The 25,194-nt window shown below is 43.0% G+C and overlaps 1 protein-coding gene across 1 annotated transcript in view; it reads left to right on the forward strand.

Annotated features, from left to right (window-relative positions):
• The first annotated feature begins 3,911 nt into the window (after window positions 1-3,911).
• Window positions 3,912-25,194, forward strand: part of LOC136857306 (gastrula zinc finger protein XlCGF46.1) — a 60,937-nt gene continuing 39,654 nt past the window's right edge. The window contains exon 1 of the mRNA XM_067135881.2: window positions 3,912-3,991. The gene's annotated coding sequence lies outside the window, so the exon portion shown is untranslated. The remainder of the gene's footprint in view (window positions 3,992-25,194) is intronic.

Consider the following 25,194-nt stretch of genomic DNA (forward strand, 5'->3'; position numbering starts at 1 on the left):
AAAGCCGACTCCACCAATGACAGACTTATATATATACACTAGCTGATGTACCCGTGCTTCTCTACGAAATTCTACATTGTATACAGAACTGTAGGTTAGGTAGAATACACGTTGCGAGCAAGACTGAATTAAATTGCATAGCTCTTAACGTTACCCTAGAAACGCGACGGAGAAATCACCAAACGTCTTTTCTCATATGAAGACTGCGTTAGGGGGAAGTTTCATTGTAATGGTAGGCCCGCTTGGTGGGCTCTGCCTTAAGAGTGCACACTGCTCATTCACAACAGCACTTCAGAGTAGGGATCGAATAGCTGGAATACTATGATGAACCAGTGAGTTACATACCAGTAGTACGCTATCAGAAAATGTATGAACCAGAGGAATGGCATGCTAAAGAAGAAAATTTTTTAACTCCCCAGCTATTTCCCGCCAATATTCAGTCAGGCTGTTATACCAAATTAATACTCTCGGTACGCAGCAGTAATCCCAACTGTCGGAGTTGAGCGGCAGCATAAGAGACAAAGAACATCACTACAAACAATGGTCAATGTAATGTCATTGTTGATCAATGTTATGCGCTTTCAATATTGTAGGCCTTCACATTTAGTTTTTTCCCGACTCTGATATACCACTCATATCATAGTCGGTACAGTAAAATTGAATAAAACATAAATGGTCGGAAATTGTATTCTCTGTATAACTTTGCCTCTTCAGTGACGCCTAGGCTATATATGACAGCTGTTGGCGGAGCTGCAGAGGATCAAACCAGCCTTCGGGCTGAATACCCAACATAAAACATACAACTTTTGTTATGTAGTACTTTTCGATAGGACCAATAACACAGGTTAAAAATTAAATTTTAGGCGCCTTCCTCTAAACTACAATTTTATATAGGACGATTAAAATTGTTTATAACTTAGACTGTAGTTTCTTATTCCAAGACTCTATATACCGACTTTAATTAAATTCTGTTAACCCATTTTCTCGTGGCTCGGCGTTGATGTGGACTTGGCAACAAAAATACAGATTCATGAATATCTGTGTTATCAAATCCGGTACGATAACAATATATGACATAAATGATCGGAAATTTAATTCTATATAACTTTAGTTATGTAGTATTTATCGATAGGACCACTAATAATATAAATATTTGAGAATTACATTTTAGGCCTTCCCCTAAACTACCATTTCACCCAGTGTGAGTAAAATGATTTGTAGCCTAGATTGTAGTGGCTCATCCCCCGACTTCACATACCGATTTTCATTAAATTTTCTTCAGCCGTTTTCACGTGATGCGTGTACATACATACATACAGGCAGACAGACAGACAGACAGACAGACAGACAGACAGACATTACGGAAAAGTAAAAAGTGCATTTCCTTGTTACTATGGGCATGACCGATACAGAAATACCATTCTTTTCAAATTCTGAGCGATGTACAGACAAAACTCTTATTTTATGTATATAGATATAGCTTTACAGATTCCTCACAACTGGTGACATTTCACTTATATACGGTACCTATTTGTCTATAATATCGAAACAAGCCATTATTATATTATGTGAGTAACGGAGTCCCACTCCCATTTGACAGGCAAGGGACTCCTTGGAACAACTTAGCGAACGAAATGGAATTCGATGGGAGCTATCAATATTAATGGGGCTTATGGGAGAAAGAAACTAGAACTGACTGAGTCAGCAAAGAGGATACACATGGATGTGCTAGGAGTAAGTGTTATTCGGTATGGTACCTAACTTAAGGCCATGGCCGCTTCCTTCCAATCTTCCCATCACCCACAAGGCCCGTGTTCAGCATAGCAGGTGAGGCCGAATGGGCGAGGTACTGGTCCTGCTCCCCTGTTTCATCCCCCGACCCAAAGTCTCATGCTCCAGGACACTGCCCTTGAGGTGGTAGAGGTGAGATCCCTCGCTGAGTTCGAGGGAAAAACCAACCCTGGGGGGGCGGGGGTAAACGGATTAAGAAAGAATGAGAGTAAGAAAGATAAAGAGTTCATAAACAGGGGCAGTTATATACATCGATGACAGGAGATATACGAATAAACTAGAATGGTAATACACCCATACCCCAGTGCGGATCACCCGGAACTGAAGAGAGAGTAATCATTTATTGCAATTCATACCGGTATTATTTTGATACTGTACATCAGGGCCTCTCAGGGTGCATGCGCTTGGTGCATGCACTGTGCACGGTGCAAAAGACGACTTCGCTTGGTTGGCCAGAGTGCAGACCCTGCTCCTCGATTAGGAGCAATAGCGCTGTCTCTCTCTTTCCCCACGCCTGTCTCGCTCGCTCCCCCTATCTCCCTCTTCCAAATCCGAGCCGAGTTGAGCCGAGCTTAGCCGAGTAGCCCAGAGACGAAGCGTTGGTCCGAGCCGTGCCGAGCGGGAGCGATGCGCAGTGCACGGGGCTCATTCGCCTCGATTTGCACGCGTGAGATTTTGGGTGTTTGAGAGGCCCTGCTGTACATGAATGCTTTTCTTGTTACATTTACATTTATCTACGGTTATGTCTCAAAATTCACGAGTTTCAAAACTCACGACTACAAACTGGTAGCTGAAGTAAACATTCTAATGAGTCTCAAGATTCACGACTCCGGACAGCAGGTGGTTGCGATGACCGCAGGAGGGATGAGATGCGCGGTGACTCACGCTTCCCTTACGACAGGCAGGGGATACTGCAGATGTTATTCTGCCTCCCCATTCCACAGGGAAAAAATAATGGCTGGTGAATGAAAGAGACCGAGGTGTATTATTATTATTATTATTATTATTATTATTATTATTATTATTATTATTATTATTATTATTATTATTAAATATTTTGCTGTTGTCTTAAAGCTAATATAATGCATTTTTTACCTTTCATATAATAATGACGTGTGGCCTTCGGGTAGGTCTGGTGCAGGTCTTTAGAGTTGACGCCATATAGGTGACTTGCACGTCTGTGAGGATGAGGCGCTACCTAAGATGAAGTTTAATGCTGAAGACGGCATGAATCCCAGTCCCCGAGCCATAGGAATTAACTAATGAAAGTTCAAATCTCCGACTCGACAGGAAATCGAACCCGGGACCCCCTGGGCCCCTTGGACCAAAGGCCAGCATGCTAACAATTTATGCATGCAGCCGGACGACATAAAATTAAAGTAGGTACATTGCCCGCTGCTAGTTTAAAAGAATCTGTCAATTGGTAGTACTGGGGCTTAGTTCCATTATGCAGCCAGAAGGTGGCATTTACTTGAATAAGGAATTTTATTTAGAGATATTAAAGATCAAGACAGTTAATTCACTCATTTGATTTCAACACTTGGAGATTATATTTTTCGTAAGAGTTCATCTATTCGCTTATTTCAATAGATTGTCTACCCGACACACTTAAACTGAAAAAAAAAAAAAAAAAAGAAACTCATGACGATATAACGGAATAATATTTGAAACTCATTCGATTATTTAAATAATTGGATGGAAGTTATTCGATTATTAAAAATATTCCATTATCCCATCAGTAATAGGGTGGACATTTGTCCATTCAAAGAAGAACTGGCCCTGCTCGTGAGTTTTGAGACTGGCCCAGGTAGAGAAACCTGTTCTTACTAATCCTCTTCCTGAAATTCGTGAGTTTTGAGACGACACGTTATCTACTACTACCTTAAAAATTGCACTTACACCTAATTAGTATTTATACCGAATCTCTAAATTGTAGGGTTTTTGAAAATATTAAGTTTTGTCCTAGACATAAAAAGTGTTTTATAGTCTAGGACAGTAGTAGCGATTAGAAACTACAAGGTTATGAAAGTGACCAATGCCATTGGGGTGATTTACCTCGAGTGCTTGAGTTGTGGCTGACTAATGAGTTCATTCACTGTATGTTTTGCTGATTAGTGAGTTCATTCTTTGTGTGCTGTTCCTGTGCTATTTCTCGTGCAGTGTTTTATTCTGTTTTGTGCATAGGTGGTATTAACGCAGGGTGAGTCTAAAACATATAATATTGTAAATCTGTTTGAAAAACCATTCACTACCTGCAGTGGCGGCTCGTGACAAAAATTTTAGGGGGTTCACAACATTTTTGTTCATGTCTCAAATCTGCAAAAAAGTAACATAGGTACATAAATCACTTCACCAAAAGTTCCTTGTATGGTTCTTTTTTCACAAATAATATGGTAGAACCCCTGTAACCGAGGATAAATTTTATACTAGACTAATCTGTTAGTGTAGAACAAAAGTAAAATTCATAATAACTTTAGTACACTGCGGATATTGAAGGATGCGAGCACTATTCTTGGTTTTTAAATAGCACGAAGTTCACCTAGGCACGACGAGAAGCATGGAAATAATGTGTGCCGCATTTACCGGTCGAATTTTTTAAAATAATTGTTTCCGAATTGACCCAATAGTCTCCACATTATCTCGGTTAATCAGGGTTCTGCTCTATCACATGTTAATTTTTTCGTCTTGGAAATTACAGACAACTCTAGCATATGGAATTCAATACTCGCGTTTTTGTGTGCATGAAACTTTTCATGTTAATTTATTTTTGCACTCAAATGAGCAAGGTCTGTGCACCCAGCTAAATTCCACACACTTCTTTCTTTGTTGAACAATAAACAGGGCAAACAAAAAGGCGCACTCCTAGACCACCATCCACAGAGCCATTTGCGTGTTTCGTACATTTCTCTCTTAAACTTACGCCTATAGTCGCGTTTGTCAGTTTTTGTAAGGTTCTCAATAATCAAATCTGGTGTGTCCGGTCCAACCTTATAATTTCTAACTTACCCTGATAGGTTAATATTTCTTTCTTAATCTGCTTACCCTCCAGGGTTGGTTTTTCCCTCGGATTCAGCGAGCGATCCCACCTCTACCGCCTTCAAGGGCAGTGTTCTGGAGCGTGAGACATTAGGTCGGGGGATACAACTGGGGAGTATGACCAGTACCTCGCCCAGGCGGCCTCACCTACTATGCTGAACAGGGGGCTTGGTCGGCGATGGGAAAATTGGAAGGGATAGACAAGGAAGACGGAAAGAAGCGGCCATGGCCTTAAGTTAGGTACCATCCCGGCATTTGCCTGGAGAAGAAGTGGAAAACCACTTTGAGGATGGCTGAGGTGGGAATCGAACCCACCTCTACTCAGTTGACCTCCAGAAGCTGAGTGGACTCAGTTCCAGCCCTCGTACCACTCTTCAAATTTCGTGGCAGAGCCGGGAATCGAACCGGGCCTCCGGCGGTAACAACTAATCACACTAACCACTAGGGCCTACACCACAGAGGCGGACGGTTAATATTTCGCTGGTTAAAATTAACTGAATTGAATTCATTTCCTCTTACACAAAGAATACCATGGTTACAAACCATACAAACAGAGAAGCAAAACACAACACTCAAATAAATTTTAATTGAAAAGATTTTCCAGTCACAAGGTAAAGCAAACTTCTTCCCGCAATTGCGAACACCTGTTCACGAGCTAGAAAATGCCTATTCAGAATTACTAGCGAAATCTGCCGGTAATGTAATGCAATAGTATCTCCTGTGGGGCTGTGGCTAACAGTAATAGGGGAGGAGGCGGACCCTTGTGGTCAACTGTAATACTGCCACTGGTTTGAGGATTGCTCAAGACGGCAAAGCTAGAGGTGGGGACGGAGCGAGTAATACCGATGAGTAATCCGGTTGTAGCGGTAGAGCGCAGCACCGATCCCCTCCGCTTACAACTGTAAGTACTCGCGGAGGACCAGAGCACAGTGTAGCGCACGACAAGTGTTTAACAAGGGCAGACCACGACGTTGAGATCACGGATCATCTTCAAATTTTGTAAACTTTTAGTAGTCTATTAGGACAAGATAATGTGCAAATAGTAAGGCGTACTATTAAAGCGTTTTCAAGAAAATAGCAAGAGAATTTTCGCGTCGAATGTGTACCGGTGCGTTGCAGTCAGGAGCACGAGGTGGCGGTGGTCGAGTGGTTAGCGTTCAAGCTCCGTAATCACTGGATCGAGTCTCGCTTTTCACTTTTTGTTTTTCAACACTGGTCATATTCTTTCATATATATTGCAGGTCAGAGCGTCCAGGTGCAAAGCAGTTCCGGGTACCTTACTCGATTTCACTGTCAGGTATGAGGGATTTCACAAATCGCGACAGGCATACCTTTTCAGGAATACTTTATGCATTGGGCCGTTTACTTGTTGATAATTATAAATGATATATTTGTTTTGTAGTCCACCTCTGTCGTGGAGTGGTTCGTGTGATTGGCTGCCACCCCCAGATGCCCGGGTTTGATTCCCGGCTCTGCCACGAAATTTGAAAAGTGGTACAAGGGCAGGAACGGGGTCCACTCAGCCCCGGGAGGTCACCTGAGTAGATGGGGGTTCGAATCCCTCCTCAGCCATCCTCGAAGTGGTTTTCCGTAGATTCCCATTTATTTCTCCTCCGGGTAAATGCCGGGATGTAGGCCCCTACCTAATGTAAGGCCACGGCCACTTCCTTCCCTCTTCCTTGCCTATCCCTTCCAATCTTCCCATCTCTCCACAAGGCTCCTGTTCAGCATAGCAGGTGAGGTCACCTGGGCGAGGTACTGGTCATCCTACCCAGTTGTATACTCGACCCAAACTCTCGCGCTCCAGGACACCGCCCTTGAGGCGGTAGAGGTGGGATTCCTCGCTGAGTCCGAGGGAAAAACCGACCCTGGAGGGTAAACAGATAAAGAAAGAAAGAAAGAAAGAAAGAAAAATGTTTTTTGTAATGATAAACATTAGTAAAGAGCCAAATAACATTGGAAATCCAATAACGTTGATGCAAATATACCTTTTTTTCAGTATATTACCTTTGAATTGTAATGTATATGAAAGAATTTGACCAGTGTTGAAAAACAAAACAACACGCGGGACTCGATCCAGCGAGCCAGCGCTTACGGAGCTTGAACGCTAACCACTCGACCACCACCGTTTCACGCAATGTTCGCAACGCACCGGTACATATTCGACGCGAAAACTTATCTTCAGATTTTCTCGAGAACGCCTTAGTAGTACACCTTACTACTTGCACATTATCTTGTCCTAATGGACTACTAAATGTGTACAAAGTTTGAAGATACTCCGTGATCCGAACGTCGTGGCCACCCCTTGTAAGAGTATTATGCCTGTATTCAGTCTGTGTTTCTTAATTTGCGTCTATATGTCCTCCGCTTGTTATGGTTTGTAGATAATACAAAGCATAGTAGATAATCATTGTGGCATTAGTTTGATATTTAATCCCATTTTGAGATGGTATTCATGTTTTAGAAAATTTAAGGAATTGCATAAATTTTTACAGAAATTTGTACCACAAATGCCACGAAAACCGTCTGATGCATGGCATTTCTTTGAAATTACTGGTGATAAAAATAAGCAAAATGCAAATTTTGCGGCCGCATTTACTTGACGGGTGGTGGCGTATCAAATTTGTGGGATTATATCAAGAGGCATCACAAGGATGAAATGCGCAGGGCGGCTTCTCCAGCAGAAAGCAACATTGCTGTATTCAGCAAAATGGTTATGTTGTGAGAAAAGGGCATTGAATTTACGTTGCCATACCAATAACGTATTTAAACGTGCCGCCACATTACATTCACTCGGTAGTTTACTCGGTACTACCGGGTAATGACGTCACAACAACTGCTCCGCTCCGCTCCGCTCCGTCCCCACCACTAGGCAAAGCACGTACCTTACCGTGCTCCTCGCTAATGGGAATATCAGTGCATAAACCATGACGTCATCTGCTTTGCGCATGCGTATAGTCTTCAGCACAATAGCGCATTACCCAGTGTGCTCGCTGCACTGTCAGTCAAAACGAACAACTGTCGGTGTAACGGAGCTTCGATATAAGTCGAATGCTTTCGATCGATTGTTGAAATCAGGTCGAAAGAAAGGAAAGTTTTAAATTATCCATGAATGCGTAAAGTTGTATTAAAACTGGGTGTTCACGTGCTCCTGTGCTCCTAAGAGCCCACCGCCACTGACTACCTGTTCGTTTGATGAACAGATTCAAATAGTTAAATCCGGGAGACCTTTCCCTTCCCTTTAAAAACAGAAAACAAGAATTGTGTTGGCACGTTCAATCTTTCAGTAAAACTGTTTGGCTTTGAGTTACTAAACAAATTATTCTGTTGACCTTGCTTATTGTTTGTTGCTGAAAAGAAACGTGGATATGCAGATCTAAACAAGCTGCACACTGCTATTGCGAGGTACGAGAACTCAGATTGTCATATCCACGCATACCCATACCTTACAACAGGGCACTGCCCTTGAGGTGGTAGAGGTGAGATCTCTCGCTGAGTTCGAGGGAAAAACCCACCCTGGAGGGTAAACGGATTAAGAAAATGTGTATTTATAGGACTTTCTCCATCCATACAGAACTACTTAATACAAAGCATCTGCACCATAATGACCGCCGAAATAAAGATCCACTTTCGGGAAGCTAAATTCGTAGAAATTATGATCGATGAGTCTTCCGATGTTTCGAACAGTTGTCTATTGTCCTCAGATACGTTCATAATGGTGATGTTGTTGAAAGATTTGTTGGTTTCTATAATATGAATTCTGATAGGACAGCGAATGCATTGGCAGAATTTCGATGAATCGGCGGTGCTTGCAGGTCAGCTGAATGGTGTGCAAGCTAAATTAAAAGAAGTGCTTCCTGAGGCTGTATTTACCCATTGCTACGCCCACAAGCTTAATTTAGTCCTCCCCAAGCCGTGTCACCCACGAAACAATGTCGTATATTTTTCGTATTTCGTATATTTTTTTGCAGTTCTTCTAAGAGCACTAACCTGCTGGACAGTATCCTAAAGAAAAGTTTTCCTATAATAGGTTAGCTCCAACAAGGTAGAACTATTCTAGCCGTTTAGTACAGACCATCCCAGAATATCGTGCTCCTTTACGAAAGTATTTTGGAGGAACCTGGGAACTGGAATAACAGTACAGTCAATAAGGCAAGCGGGTTTCTTGCGAAGTTAATGGAATTTCAGTTCAATGTTTTTCTTAATGTTTTAAATGGAATATTTTTATTGACTGGTGTTACATATAACATCTCTATTAATAATCTTGACCATAATGGCCAGTCCTCTCTCAAGCCGTGTCACGCATGAAAGAATGTATATTTTTCGCAGTGATGCGTGGCTTTGCGAGATTTTTTACCACTTCTTCTAAGAGCACTAACCTGCTAAGACCCTAGACATTGCATTTTTCATCAGAGAAGTGAATTCTTTAGAAACCAAAGTATCTACAATGTGAAACAGTGGATTTGCTAATATCTGGGACAGAACAGAAGAAAAATTTGATCCAATCCACCAAGGAAGAGAAGAAAGAAAGGAACTTCATTTTCCGTTAAAGATTAGTATAGGAGGGTTTACCTGGAAATACATGATATTATTATAGCACAGTTAAAATATTGCTTCTGTTCATTAGGAGATAGTCCGACTCGTTGGTCAGCGTACTGGCCTTCGGTTCAGAGGGTCCCGGGTTCGATTTCCGGCCGGGTCGGGGATTTTAACCTTAATTAGTTAATTCCAATGGCCCGACGGCTGGGTGTTTGTGCTGTCCCCAACATCCCTGCAACTCACACACCACACATAACACTATCCTCCACCACAAAGAACACGCAGTTACCTACAAATGGCAGATGCCGCCCACCCTCTCCGTCTGCCTTACGAGGGCTGCACTCGGCTAGAAATAGCCACATAGTCCTTCGTTGAACACATGCGTCTCCCGAATGCAGAGCTTGGCTCCATAGCCGTAGCGCGTTAACTCGCGCGGCCATTCAGCCTGCTTTCACCTGTATAAATAAAATGATAATTTGGTGTGTACGCTGGGATTAGACGTACAAAATTCCAAAACTTAACCTTAAAAATATGTTTAGATTAAAATAAGTTTAAGAAATAATTCTATGTTCATAGTGCTAAAAGCCGCATCGCTAGCGCCAGCCAGAACGGCGTTGCCTTCTTCTCAAATGTTTTGAAGCGAGTCTGTCTTGTCGCCTCGCATCAGCTTCAGCGCAGGGGGTTAAGTGACCCACGGGCGCCATGTACCCACACGGGTAACCGTACTCGGTCTTCAATTGAAGACCATGTTGCCCTTTTGGCATTAGTCAAGTTTCAGAACGTAAGACATCGTCGTAGGAAACTTTCCAAATTCAGAATCTTCTTCGTACTTTCCAGTAATCCTTGCTATTCTTCCATCCAACTCCTTATTCAGCTTTTTCCTTTTCAAATCTAAATTCAAGCCCGTCCCGAGAAACTTATGATTAGATTCCTCAACTTCAGATTTTAAGTACAGTACAGTACTTGGTTTATGATTCCATCCTTCTACTGAATTATTCGTCCTATGACCTCACTGGGAGAAGTTCCATAATTTAGGTGGCACTTCTGGTTTTTGCAGCCATTGGTTATACGAGGTAGTCAAGGAATTCGAAGAGCTTCGCTTCTTCTGGTGCTTGCCCTTGGATATATAGCCAGCCTTCAACATTTTTCAGGCTTGAGAAGAGCAAGGGCAGCACACATTCGTACACAGTCTGACATCTTCATTTTCCTTGTATAGTGTAGTCATATCGATATGCTGAACCCTCCTCCAGAGACATTGCGTAAACAAAGAAAAGAGAAAAAGAAACCCACACTCGCGGATATTAACTGTGGGAAATACTTCCGTTAAGGCTTAGATAGTCGACGTTTCAAAATCAGTATATACCGTCTCAGGCTGCCAATCAGGTAATTCTTGTAGAAGCAATCGTAGCATTCGTCAATAAGTTTCCTTCTTTATTTTAGGAAGAAGAGCAAAGACGACTGGCGCAATGTTTGTTTCATCTTCTGTGCTTCCAAGGTCGACATGTATGGAACAGATTTGATTTAACTGACTACTGCAGTTTTGAATGTTCCGACCATAAAGAAAGAATTTTCTCTTCACAGAATCTCCTTTCCTATCCTTTGTCTCCACCGAACACCAACAACTTATCTTTTACACCGTCGTCGGCCAGGATAAAAATTTTCCCCGTCAGACATTTTAAGGATTTCCTCACGAAAAGCAACCTCCTCGAAACCCCTTGGCTCTTTTTGTACTCCTTGAGCATGGCTTCTGTTTCGGTACAACGTACTCTTTAATTTGCAGAACAGCGGTGTCCTTGTAACGAATTCTTCGCACGTTGTCCTCACGGGAGCTCTTCTTTGCTCGATATATAGCTTTCTTTACGTCAAAGTTCGCCTCGTCAGGAACGCACTGATGATCGATCATTCTCGCCACTGTATCGTTTTGACATACTAGTCTTCCTTTACACTGGGATTTCTTCTGTTTTAAACATACCCATGTCACCAAACATTCCTGACTTTCAAGTTAATTTAATGAAGAGTATGCATATTGCATATCTGTTATATAAAGCACAAGGCTTGCCTCTATTCGTCTCATTGAACTCCAGGTCGTAAGTAATCACGCAGATAACAACAAAAGCTACCTCAACGATGGATGTCTACTGCTGGAATATATATATGTTGCAAACTATGGACTAATATTATCCAAAAAGAAAAGTTCGAGAAAGAGGGGACGGGTTGGGAGAATCTCTGAGCCTACACGTCTTATCACACGGTTATCTGGAGTACGCCCTAATTAGCAGCCCCCTTGCTGCATGGACTTTGGAAAACCCTGATAGGGTACTGATTATTTTACATTGATCCCAAATGGGACAGGAGCTATATCCGTAATATTTAAAGAAGCATTCTGACAGATAGGACTGGAGGGAGGAGCATGGCACGGTGTTGCCACATTCCTTTCTCCTTCCCCTCGTTTCCGGCTCACTTGTTCGTTCCGACTGCTCAGAAGCGAGATGTTTAGCACCTCCAAGCAACTCGACCCGGCCAGCAGGCTTATCTCTATGGCAACCACACCCCCTACCTTCTTCCCACCCAGGTAGGCAGTAAACGGACCTCCCTCTAAGAACTGTCAGAATGCATCTTTCGATATTACGACCATAGTCTTTCTTCGCATTCTTGTTTTCTTCTGTAAATGGAGGGATCGAAATTTTGTTGTGATCGCAAATGGGACATGACCCCTCTCACTGCACCATTGAGGCAGACTGTGTTTGAAGCGGATTACTTTGTCAGATGGAACCAATATAAACAAACGAAACATATGTCAGTCAGGCTGGACTGATAAGATATCTACATAACTCGTGAAATGCCACGTTCCTGTCAGCTGAGCCACCAAGCCCTCGTGCAGTGTTGCCAACTAATATTTTCAAGATCCGCTAAAGACTACTAAAAATCCGCTAAAATTCCGCCAAGAAATCCGATCTTAAATAATGAGCAATAATAATAATAATAATAATAATAATAATAATAATAATAATAATAATAATAATAATAATAATAATAATAATAATAATAATAAACGTAAATGTCTGCACTCACCTGATCTGTGAGTTTCACTGGGATAAACACCCTGCCTGCGATCCGGCGAGCTAAAACTTGTAGGCGTGTTAGTGTCGGGTGCAAACTAGGTGAATCCCCTACCTCAAGGGTCACAAGAGAACAGGCTAGGGACGGTCTTCCTTCATAGCATAAAATAAATGCTACTCTCACAGTTTCATTATCTGTCGACATTCGTCAACTAGGAGATAAGTAACCTTTCCCAACACATTACAAATTTATGATACCTTGATCTCATAACATCATATCCAAATAACGTGTTTTCCTCATGTGACTGCTAGCTCCTGACAAAAAATACGGAATAGCTCGGAGACAGACTGGAGAACAAATTTTTAAAAAACGTAAAATGGGTATAACACTAAATTCCGCTATAGTAAATCTAGAATTCCGCCAAAAAATCCGTTGTCCGCTAAATGATATATTTCTCCGCTGACAGTCTTCTAACTCCGCGAAATTTAGCGGGAAATCCGCTAAGTTGGCAATACTGCCCTCGTGTGCTACGAATGGCCTTGAGGGATTCTCTTGATCTCTGCCATTTGCTGTATGCTTTGAAAGTAGGAGAAAATGGTGTAAATGCTAATACCAATAATTCAATAGTAAACCTATTAGTAATGTAGAATATTCGTGTATTTACGACCCCACTGGTACTGTTTGAGGCAAGAGTATTGCTAGTGAATTAACACATTCAAACAATGACGAAACGTTAGGGACTGCAATGCAGACGGGCCCGGCGCTTAACGGTCCGCACAGTTAGGCTTACCCAGAAAAAGTAAATAAATAAATATATCCGAATAGGCCTACCACTCTGCGTGAGAAAGGTGATATCGTGATGTGTTTTTAAAATATACCGAAAAAGTTTGTTTTTACAGAGCGTATGTAGAGTAATTGTCGGATGCTTGCATCTGCCTGCAAATTATTGTTATAGTGTTCAGTCTAAAAGAGCTGCCTCTTGTAACCCAAGCGGCACGCTCTGTCACGTAGAGTTGGAAACTAAAATCTATATACGCCCGCTTATTCTATAATTTTTTGCACAACCCTTGCTGCATGTTGATTAATAATGTTGCGATATGGACAGTAGGCAATGGTATGATGATAAATGGGGATAAAAGTCAGGTTGTGAGTTTCACAAATAGGAAAAGTCCTCTCAGTTTTAATTACTGCGTTGATGGGGTGAAAGTTCCCTTTCGGGATCATTGTAAATACCTAGGTATAAATATAAGGAAAGATCTTCATTGGGGTAATCACATAAATATGATTGTAAATAAAGGGTACAGATCTCTACACATGGTTATGAGAGTATTTAGGGGTTGTAGTAAGGATTAAAGGAGAGAGCATATTTGTCTCTGGTGAGACCTCAACTTGAGTATGGTTCCAGTGTATGGGATCCTTACCAGGATTACTTGATTCAGGAACTGGAAAAAATCCAAAGAAAAGCAGCTCGATTTGTTCTGGGCGATTTCCGACAAAAGAGTAGCGTTACAAGAATGTTGCAAAGTTTGGGCTGGGAAGACTTGGTAGAAAGGAGACGAGCTGCTCGACTAAGTGGTATGTTCCGAGCTGTCAGTGGAGAGATGGCGTGCGAGGACATCAGTAGACGAATAAGTTTGGATGGTGTCTTTAAAAGTAGGAAAGATCACAATATGAAGATAAAGTTGGAATTCAAGAGGGCAAATTGGGGCAAATATTCGTTTATAGGAAGGGGAGTTAAGGATTGGAATAATGTACCAAGGGAGATGTTAAATAAATTTCCAATTTCTTTGCAATCATTTAAAAAAAGGCAAGGAAAACAACAGATAGGGAATTTGCCACCTGGGCGACTGCCCTAAATGCAGATCAGCAGTGATTGATTGATTGATTGATTGATTGATTGATTGATTGATTGATTGATTGATTGATTGATTGATTGGACTTGCGCTTGTGACGTCCTTCCAAACAGTGAATACTTCTATTCTTTATTTCAGTGTGATACAAAGCAGGACGTATGGAGATTGGAGAAAACTTACTGAAAGCTTCCAAAAGAAAAATCTTCCATTAGTGAAACGTGGAGGTGGGAGAACATTCTTCTTTGCAGTGGTATGTCTGGTGCTGGGGTAGACCATTTAGTATTTATTGAAAATAAAATGGATAAATAGATGCATCTGTATATACAGCCGAAACCGTTTATTGCGACATCGCTTTTAACAACAAATTGGATATGATGGCGAGAACTAACCCGTGAATTAAAATCCTATATAAACAATGTATTTAAAAACCGCTTATTACGTCATATAGTATTAAAACGGCGTATTTTTATCACATTTTCGGAGAAATTTATTGGCTATAACGTACAATGTTGATTTTTGTTTGTTACGTGTTTGTAAAGCTTATTTTCAAACTCTTCTCTTCAGTAGATTTCAAATCAGTGTATCTGTTAAATAATCAAGACTAGCATCGCTGTAAAGATGTTGCAAAAGAAAGGGAAAGTGTTTAATAATGAAGAAAAGTTGCACATAATATGGCGATTACAAAATGGGACTGCCTGCTGTCATTTCTTGATGGATACAGTACTTTTGCATCCATCTCTTGGCACAGGCCAGAGTAAAGTGTAGCTTCCACCGAAGTCCCAGTCAACATCCATGGGTGTGCCAATATGGAAGTAGGTGGGTTATGGGTGGTGGTGAGTAATAACATTCGGAGCATGACTATATAGTGCATCTGAGTGTTATGAAAGGTGCTGCTCATAGGGTCAGCCGTGCTGCAATAGTACTTTTTGACCCAGTGAGGAAAGCAATGGCAAACTACCTCACTGCTCATCTTGCCTAGTACGCCGCATGTTGGTGCTGCCATTGGTTTTTTTGTGGTTTCCTTATAACCGTATAACCTTTGGTGGTGCTATTTGAGGATCCAACCAGCCTCTGGGCTGATGACCTAACAGTCAGACAGACAAAATGGGAAAAATACGTCATCATTGCGAAGGAATAGTGTGTATCACATTCAACGATTTCTACAGTTTGGAAGAACAGAGAGAACCAAGGTTCTTGAGAGAGAACATCTCATTTATTACCCAAGACTGTGTACGGCATTATTGATCAATTTACATTGTTGCTATTTGGCCGGTATGTTATTGCTGTACATACTGTGTAAAGATTAGAAGAAAAATTCCTCTTAGTTCCACTTCACAAATATTGTATTGCAAATTATTTTACTTCAGATATGACTTTTTAGCATTTTAGCAACAACAACAAAGAACGGTTTTTGCGACTATCGCAGAAATGACTATCGATCGTTAATTGGAGACACCTTCGAAGTCGTTATAACCGGTCTGGGCTGTATTAGAGAAAAATCCCTGTTGAAAACTGGGACTAAGACATGGCAGGGTCATTCAACAAGACAACGACCGTAAACATACCGTTGCAATAGTGAAAAAATTTCTGCTTTAATATGTTCCCAAGCAATTTCATTCACTTCCCGATCCCCGACATTAACTCTGTTGACCACCTTTGGGAAGAACTCAGTAGGTGGATTAGGAAATATTCCATCAAGAAGGACGATTTTAAATTTGCCTTAAGAACGGAATGGAACAAAATTTCACCAGAAGTCACCAAAAACCCAGTGGAATCGATGCCCTTGCCTTTGGAAGCTGTGGTAGCAGCAAAAGGTTGAAACAAAATGTACTAACGTCGCTTGGAACAAGTTGTTGCATGTAACGTTTTGATGGTACTGTAGAACGGGAAAACTATCTACAGAATTTTGGAAGGCACCTTTTAACTGGTTTCTTCTTGTACAAACAACGCTCGACCAAAAATATTCTTTGCTTTACAGTGTACTTAGCCACCGCGATAATAACCTTACTAAAATAATACTTCAGCTGTCACTTATCAGGCCAAACTTGACACAAGCCATATATAGAGCCCTGCGCGGATATACAAAATAATATCCGCACCCGCATCCGCGAATTGTTATCCGCAGATATTGTAAATATTTAACTACAGTGTATTACATCCAAGGTATTGAAACTGATAGTTATGTTAACATAATACAACAGGCCTGGCACCAGAACCCCTACAGTCGCAGGTTTATGAGGGATTTTCTCTTGCGACAACTACCGACGTTGTTTCTTATTGTTCCTTCCTTCAATTAATTGCGGGCAGGAACCAGGTAGGCTCAGGTCAGATTTACGACTTTATGGTCTTAAGGCTCTTTCTATATCATCATTCCCCCAGTCGCCTAATCACCAGGAAAAACAAGAGTAAAGCTGAGTGAAAATCAAAAAACGTCATTATTTAGAAATTATCAGCAAAATTATCCGCACTGCTATACAGTTTGTATCCGCCAAGACACTAACTTCGCGGATATCAGCGGATAAATCCGTGGATATCCGCATCCGTGCAGGGCTCGAGCTATATGGCTCGCTTGGGGATTCCCGCGATCTGTGAGCAGAAGTGGGAAGTCTTTAAATTATACTCCCTGTATAATAACGTAAGCGGCTATGCAAACCTGTTCCCCAAGCACTACGCTGTAGAGTGTGTGTGTTTGCTTCGGAACACTGATCCAGCGCTATTAGCGGTCTCAATGCCTCGATACAACGCTTCACTGTTTCGAAGCAGTGAGATTAAGGTTGCCATACGTCCTGAAATAGCGCGGTTGTCCTGAATTTGAACATGTGACCCGACGTCCTGACTGAATTTGTAAAAAATCCCTAAATGTCCCGAATTTTAAAAATCACAGCAAATTATTATTTTTTAAATATCAAAGGGAATGTCACATCTGTTGCTTAAAAATCTATGCAAATAATATTGAATATTATCTAATTTTGGAATGGTCTGTAAAGTAGGTATTTTACTTAATGTATGATTTATTTTTATTTCTCTATTTGATTTTTAACATTAACATCATATAACAAGTGTGTCTTTGGTAATGGTTGGTCTAGCCTCTTGAACTTACCCAAGTACACTCGTTTGAACCATAGGCGCCAAATTTTGGTCTTGAGCACAGGGGCAAGGATGAATATATCAAATATGTTTACGAGAGCAAAAACACGATTGCGTCCCCGTACCATTCACTATATGCATGGGGGCAAGTGCTCCCATGGAGTCGGTGCCTATGTTTGGAACTTATCGATGTTAGTGTCCTGATTTTCATCCTGAACCTTATGAAATTATGGAGATTGCTTTGTGTGTCGCGTCGCGTGAACAGAAACTCCACTCGTTCCGTACATGTCAGCCACATCGATGCTTCGAAACAGCAGGGTGCTTTATTTATCCTCTACTCCGCGTGACGTTGCCCTGAAGATGAACCGACACTCGTTAATAGACGCTACATATTCCGAACCGCGAGTCAAGTTACTAAAAGAACTAAGTACTCCGCAATGTAAGGCCTTTCTTTTACACAGAAAAAGGACATTTTTTTCTCAAAGCAGGACCCGTTTGTCGAGTGCAAAACTTTCGAAAATTATGTTTCAAACTTCAATTTGAAGTAGATTTTTAAGCTGGTTTGGGTCAAGTCTGTTACTATACATATAATACGATCTTGGACTCTTCTTAGATGTAATTATTCATTTTATAATCATTCAAATTAGTTCATTTCGTTTATTAACTATCATACTATGCTTTCGTAACTAGTTTAGGTTGTTTGTCAATATACGTAAAATTCCGATTTCGGCTCTTTTAAATTTCATTTCTCATTTTATAATTATTCAAGGTAGTCCATTTACTTAAACTACTATTTTACTATATTTTTATAAATGGATTAGGTTAAGTTTGTTGTTATACTACAGAATACCTATTTTGAACTCTTCTTACATTTCGTTAATTATTTTATAATTATTCAAATTAGTTACTCTTCTAGTATGCTTTTAACTGTAAAACTGATCCCTTTTAGTATCACTGTAAGCGCGTAGGACTAGTTACTAGTACTTATTATACTAGCGGACTGCTATTTATCGTACTGTATTTTGTACATTTGCTCATTAAACGCGCCGTGTGTTGACACACTGCTGCACCACGAAACCCTGTCAAGGTGCTGTCTGCTTCTCTTGTAGTCCGAGAGGGAAGGGCGCCGTGTCTCGACACACTGCTGCACCACGAAACCCTGTCAGGATGCTGTCTGCTTCTCTTGTAGTCCGAGAGGGAAGGGCGCCGTGTGTCGACACACTGCTGCACCACGAAACCCTGTCAAGGTGCTGTCTGCTTCTCTTGTAGTCCGAGAGAGAAGTGCGCCGTGTGTCGACACACTGCTGCACCACGAAACCCTGTCAAGGTGCTGTCTGCTTCTCTTGTAGTCCGAGAGGGAAGTGCGCCGTGTGTTGACACACTGCTGAACCACGAAACCCTGTCAAGGTGCTGTCTGCTTCTCTTGTAGTCCGAGAGGGAAGTGCGTCGTGTGTCGACACACTGCTGCACCACGAAACCCTGTCAGGATGCTGTCTGCTTCTCTTGTAGTCCGAGAGAGAAGTGCGCCGTGTGTCGACACACTGCTGCACCACGAAACCCTGTCAAGGTGCTGTCTGCTTCTCTTGTAGTCCGAGAGGGAAGTGCGCCGTGTGTCGACACACTGCTGCACCACGAAACCCTGTCAGGATGCTGTCTGCTTCTCTTGTAGTCCGAGAGAGAAGTGCGCCGTGTGTCGACACACTGCTGCACCACGAAACCCTGTCAAGGTACTGTCTGCTTCTCTTGTAGTCCGAGAGGGAAGTGCGTCGTGTGTCGACACACTGCTGCAGCACGAAACCCTGTCAAGGTGCTGTCTGCTTCTCTTGTAGTCCGAGAGGGAAGTGCGCCGTGTGTCGACACACTGCTGCACCACGAAACCCTGTCAAGGTGCTGTCTGCTTCTCTTGTAGTCCGAGAGGGAAGTGCGTCGTGTGTCGACACACTGCTGCACCACGAAACCCTGTCAAGGTGCTGTCTGCTTCTCTTGTAGTCCGAGAGGGAAGTGCGCCGTGTGTCGACACACTGCTGCACCACGAAACCCTGTCAGGATGCTGTCTGCTTCTCTTGTAGTCCGAGAGAGAAGTGCGCCGTGTGTCGACACACTGCTGCACCACGAAACCCTGTCAAGGTGCTGTCTGCTTCTCTTGTAGTCCGAGAGGGAAGTGCGTCGTGTGTCGACACACTGCTGCAGCACGAAACCCTGTCAAGGTGCTGTCTGCTTCTCTTGTAGTCCGAGAGGGAAGTGCGCCGTGTGTCGACACACTGCTGCACCACGAAACCCTGTTAAGGTGCTGTCTGCTTCTCTTGTAGTCCGAGAGGGAAGTGCGTCGTGTGTCGACACACTGCTGCACCACGAAACCCTGTCAAGGTGCTGTCTGCTTCTCTTGTAGTCAGAGAGGGAAGTGCGTCGTGTGTCGACACACTGCTGAACCACGAAACCCTGTCAAGGTGCTGTCTGCTTCTCTTGTAGTCCGAGAGGGAAGTGCGCGGTGTGTCGACACACTGCTGCACCACGAAACCCTGTCAAGGTGCTGTCTGCTTCTCTTGTAGTCCGAAAGGGAAGTGCGCCGTGTGTCGACACACTGCTGCACCACGAAACCCTGTGAAGGTGCTGTCTGCTTCCCTTGCAGTCCGAGAGGGAAGTGCGCCGTGTGTCGACACACTGCTGCACCACGAAACCCTGTCAAGGTGCTGTCTGCTTCTCTTGTAGTCCGAGAGGGAAGGGCGCCGTGTGTCGACACACTGCTGCACCACGAAACCCTGTCAAGGTGCTGTCTGCTTCTCTTGTAGTCCGAGAGGGAAGTGCGTCGTGTGTCGACACACTGCTGAACCACGAAACCCTGTCAAGGTGCTGTCTGCTTCTCTTGTAGTCCGAGAGGGAAGGGCGCCGTGTGTCGACACACTGCTGCAGCACGAAACCCTGTCAGGGTGCTGTCTGCTTCTCTTGTAGTCCGAGAGAGAAGTGCGCCGTGTGTCGACACACTGTTGCAGCACGAAACCCTGTCAAGGTACTCTCTGCTTCTCTTGTAGTCCGAGAGGGAAGGGCGCCGTGTGTCGACACACTGCTGCACCACGAAACCCTGTCAAGGTGCTGTCTGCTTCTCTTGTAGTCCGAGAGGGAAGTGCGCCGTGTGTCGACACACTGCTGCACCACGAAACCCTGTCAAGGTGCTGTCTGCTTCTCTTGTAGTCCGAGAGGGAAGGGCGCCGTGTGTCGACACACTGCTGCAGCACGAAACCCTGTCAAGGTGCTGTCTGCTTCTCTTGTAGTCCGAGAGGGAAGTGCGCCGTGTGTCGACACACTGCTGCAGCACGAAACCCTGTCAAGGTACTGTCTGCTTCTCTTGTAGTCCGAGAGGGAAGTGCGCCGTGTGTCGACACACTGCTGCAGCACGAAACCCTGTCAAGGTACTGTCTGCTTCTCTTGTAGTCCGAGAGGGAAGGGCGCCGTGTGTCGACACACTGCTGCACCACGAAACCCTGTCAAGGTACTGTCTGCTTTTCTTGTAGTCCGAGAGGGAAGTGCGCCGTGTGTCGACACACTGCTGCACCACGAAACCCTGTCAAGGTGCTGTCTGCTTCTCTTGTAGTCCGAGAGGGAAGTGCGCCGTGTGTCGACACACTGCTGCACCACGAAACCCTTCAAGGTGCTGTCTGCTTCTCTTGTAGTCCGAGAGGGAAGGGCGCCGTGTGTCGACGCACTGCTGCACCACGAAACCCTGTCAAGGTACTGTCTGCTTTTCTTGTAGTCCGAGAGGGAAGTGCGCCGTGTGTCGACACACTGCTGCACCACGAAACCCTGTCAAAGTGCTGTCTGCTTCTCTTGTAGTCCGAGAGGGAAGTGCGCCGTGTGTCGACACACTGCTGCACCACGAAACCCTGTCACGGTACTGTCTGCTTCTCTTGTAGTCCGAGAGGGAAGTGCGCCGTGTGTCGACACACTGCCTTTCTGTGAAATTACTTTCTTGGAGGTTCGTGGATCGCTTGTGGCTCACAGTTATGGTCCAGCTCAAATGTAGGCCCTACAGTGTTGTCAGATTATCATTTCGTTGACTTCGCGCACATTAATAGGTTTCATGTAAGCTGATCTTAATAGTAGGTCCCTTGTCCGTAAGTAATGCAATATTATTCATGGCTCCCTGGGTTCGAACCCCACGGGCGCTTAACTGCGAGCGTGGGTTGGGAACCACGGGACCCTTAGCTGAGTCCTGGCATTGCTTCCACTTTCTTGTGTCAGGCTCCTCACGTTCATCTCTCTTATCCCTTGTTAATGCGTGTTCATTTCCGACCCGGCGGTATTAGGTTTGCGAATCCTAGAGAGTCTTTCACTTTTCCACCTTCGTGCCCTTGTATATCTTTGGCCGATACCTTCCTGCTTCGAAGTGTCAGACAATTTCCGTTCTTTCCCTCTTAGTGTTATTAGAGGATGGTTGCCCAGCTGTACTTTCTCTTAAAACAAAAATCACCACCACCTTCGTGGCTCAGGCGGCAGCGCGCTGGCCTTTCACCGCTGGGTTCCGTGGTTGAAATCCCGGTCACTCCATGTGAGGTTTGTGCTGGACAAAGCGGAGGTGGGACAGGCTTTCCTCCGGCTACTCCGGTTTTCCCTGTCATCTTTCATTCCGGCAACACTCTCCAGTATCATTTCATCTGTCGGTCATTTATCGTTGCCTCAGAGGAGTGCGACAGGTTTCGGCAGCTGGCACAATTCCTATCCTCGCCGGTAGATGGGGCTTCATTAATTTCATTCCTGATCCGGTCAAATGACTGAAAATAGGCTGTGGATTTTCATTCTCACCTTCCTGGGTTAGAACTTGTGTGTCTCATTTTCTTTTCAGTTCAGATTATTATTATTATTATTATTATTATTATTATTATTATTATTATTATTATTATTATTATTATTATTGATGTTGTTGTTTTTCATGCTGTTGGTTGATCTTACTATCACCTCTAATGTGAAGTGACGTAATTGCAATGGCAAGTCGGTTTAGTTGCATTCCATATCAAATATGTATGTCATCGCGTATTACCTCGTCATCGACAGTTGGTATTTGGGTTAATAACCGCTAAGCGTGTACCAACATACAGTGCTGTGTTGTGTTGTAGAACCTCTAAATTAAACTTTGCTTATGAGCGGAATTAGTTTCCAACAGGACTGTCCCAACACATAGGCCAAGATTACTCACGAATAGTTGCAAGCAGATGTTTTTGACTTCATTTCTGTTGTTCATTGGCCATCTGGGAATCCAGATTAGAGGCGTGCATTGAACTAGGAAGGGGTCGCATTGTGGTTGCCTCTGTAAACGAACAGAGTAACTAACAAGATTCACTAAGAAACTCTGGTAACTGTACCGTATAACACTCAAGCACCGAGCAAGTTGGCCGTGCGGTTAGGGGCTTACAGCTGTGAGCTTGCATTCGGGAGATGGTGGGTTCGAATCCCACCGTCGGGAGCCCTGAAGATGGTTTTCCGCGGTTTCCCATTTTCACACCAGACAAATGCAAAACCTTACTTAAGACCAAGACCGCTTCCATCACACATCTAGCCCTTTCCTATCCTATCGACGCCATAAGACCTATCTGTGTCGGAGCTACGTAAAGCAAATTGAAAAAAAAAATGAACGTGTTCGAGGATCTTTTGAAATTGTGCCCATCAGCGTCGAGAGGAAGAAAAACAGCTCCGCTGGTATGGCCACGTCAGAAGACACGATGAACACTATCTACTATAGGGACCGTGCGAATGGCGAGTGGTGCGCTCTTGCGGCTACCTCAGAAAACGTTTGATGGGGTAAGCTGCAGGCCAGCGCTCGAGTTAGTTTTAGACGGTGTTAACTGAAAGAATGGAGAGTCGAACGTGTAAAAGTAAACAAAACTTTCACTTATCTCCCAGCAAGGAATTGACATTAACATTTATTGAAGGGGACTTCTCCTTCAAATTAAAATGAACTAGCCTCGTTGTGTTCAACCCTGTTTTATTATGAGACATAAGGTGGATTTTACAGCATGGTAAGCCTCTCAACATTGGCCAAAAAAGAGAAAGCAATGTCTCTTCAACCCCTGAAAGCGTTTGGGACCGAATACAATGTATCTTTGTTACTGTTAGTTTTCTGCATTGAAAACTTTGAAGTACGTCAGTGAGCAAAATAAAACGATAAAAGTGCATACACGTGCCTCTCATTGTGACACTACCGGTACCCGTAACGACATATTCCGAATTAATGGCAGATAATACTGAAAATAAAACCTTTCCAGTAAGGGAATGGCAGTACACAGGAAATGCTCATGCCTTAAAATTTTCACATTGATACTTCCTTTAAGAGAATATACAAACAGTTCACATAAGTTGGTTCAAAACATACATGGATATCTGCACTTGGGTGTAGTAGACGTGGCTATCTTCAATATTAATTTCACCTTGTTGTGTCACATACAAATACGGTACATTGCTCCGTTTCTCTTGAATAATAGGCTTACCTTTACACAAAAAAGGACACTTAATTTCCAAGAGAGAAAAGCCATTGGGACGAAATACTATCCCGTCTGGACTCGAACACAGCAATGGCTGCTCTACTTTGACGCACACTCCCACCTGTTTTACAAAACAGTCATTGAGTTTGCAGTACTCAGCCACCGCTAGTTGTTCAGTGTTCCAAACGTACCTCGTCGCAGGTGTGTTAAGGGATGTGGAAATTAGAAATGACCTTGCAATCTGATCATAATCACCACTTCTCAATGTCTTAATCTGATCAGCTTGCTGGCTGGCAGATAAGCGTAATTTTCTTTGTTTGAACCATGCAGCACAGCGATATTGAAACCTTGAGTCAAATACAATTTTGTACATCTGTTCTGTTGTAACTAACATTTGCGATATAAAATAGTTGCACATCTTGAGGCAAGAAATCGAGATAATTCACGGGTTTGATTGATAATCTAACTGCGGACATTTTCGTAACAAAATAGCACCTATGGACTGCATGGGTATTCTGATTTGTACTTCGTTCAGACACTTGATCAAATCCTCAATTTCGCTACGTTCTACAGCATCATCTATAAAGTTTTGTAGAATGGAACTTGCCTCTACGTAATTTTCACTCTCACATTCGGCTTTAAGCATGTCAGTGAAGGCACACTCAATATGTTTTACTCATTGGTACAAACAAGTTTTATTGAAAGTGGATGATTCTGTTTGTTGAGCAACGTGGACGTATAGTTTCAACAGTTCTGCTATCTTCTCTCCTTTCGAATATAGATCCTTACGAGTACACTTAGGTTTATTTTTCCCATTGCTGCACTATGGTTGTTTTGGAGGAGTCCCTCTCGGAGTTAATAAAGGAACACAAAGCAGCAATGTGCTTACAGCGTTTTGACTGACCTGCTTTGCATTCACAATCACCGTCAACAACGTTCCTGTTAATGTCAATCTGAAAATAATTAAAAATACTTATAATGAGCAGTTAATTATCGCATCACCTTTAGGACTTAAATATTTTTGTTATAATCCTTGAACCATCTCATCATCATTCACAGCTTATCCCGCCTGCGCAGGGGAAGTGCACTCAAGAAGAAGTTGTCGCCATGAAGTAAGGGGCGGTTGCCCTTCCTCACTCATTATTTATAAACTGAAAATCTGTCGGGATTTGAACCACAGTCGCCGGAACTTGAAGCAAGCCGCTCGATATCTCCTTTATAATAGTAGAATAACTGAGAAAAACTGGCTTGCTTTTCCTATGTTAGCTTAGCTGCTAGCCTCTGACTTTAGTGACCGTGGTTTGAACCCCACTGTCACTGAATTGCGATTTTCAGTTGAAAGAATTGTGTTTCGGGAA

This window comes from Anabrus simplex, chromosome 1, assembly GCF_040414725.1.
Source record: "Anabrus simplex isolate iqAnaSimp1 chromosome 1, ASM4041472v1, whole genome shotgun sequence".
Lineage (NCBI taxonomy): Eukaryota > Metazoa > Arthropoda > Insecta > Orthoptera > Tettigoniidae > Anabrus > Anabrus simplex.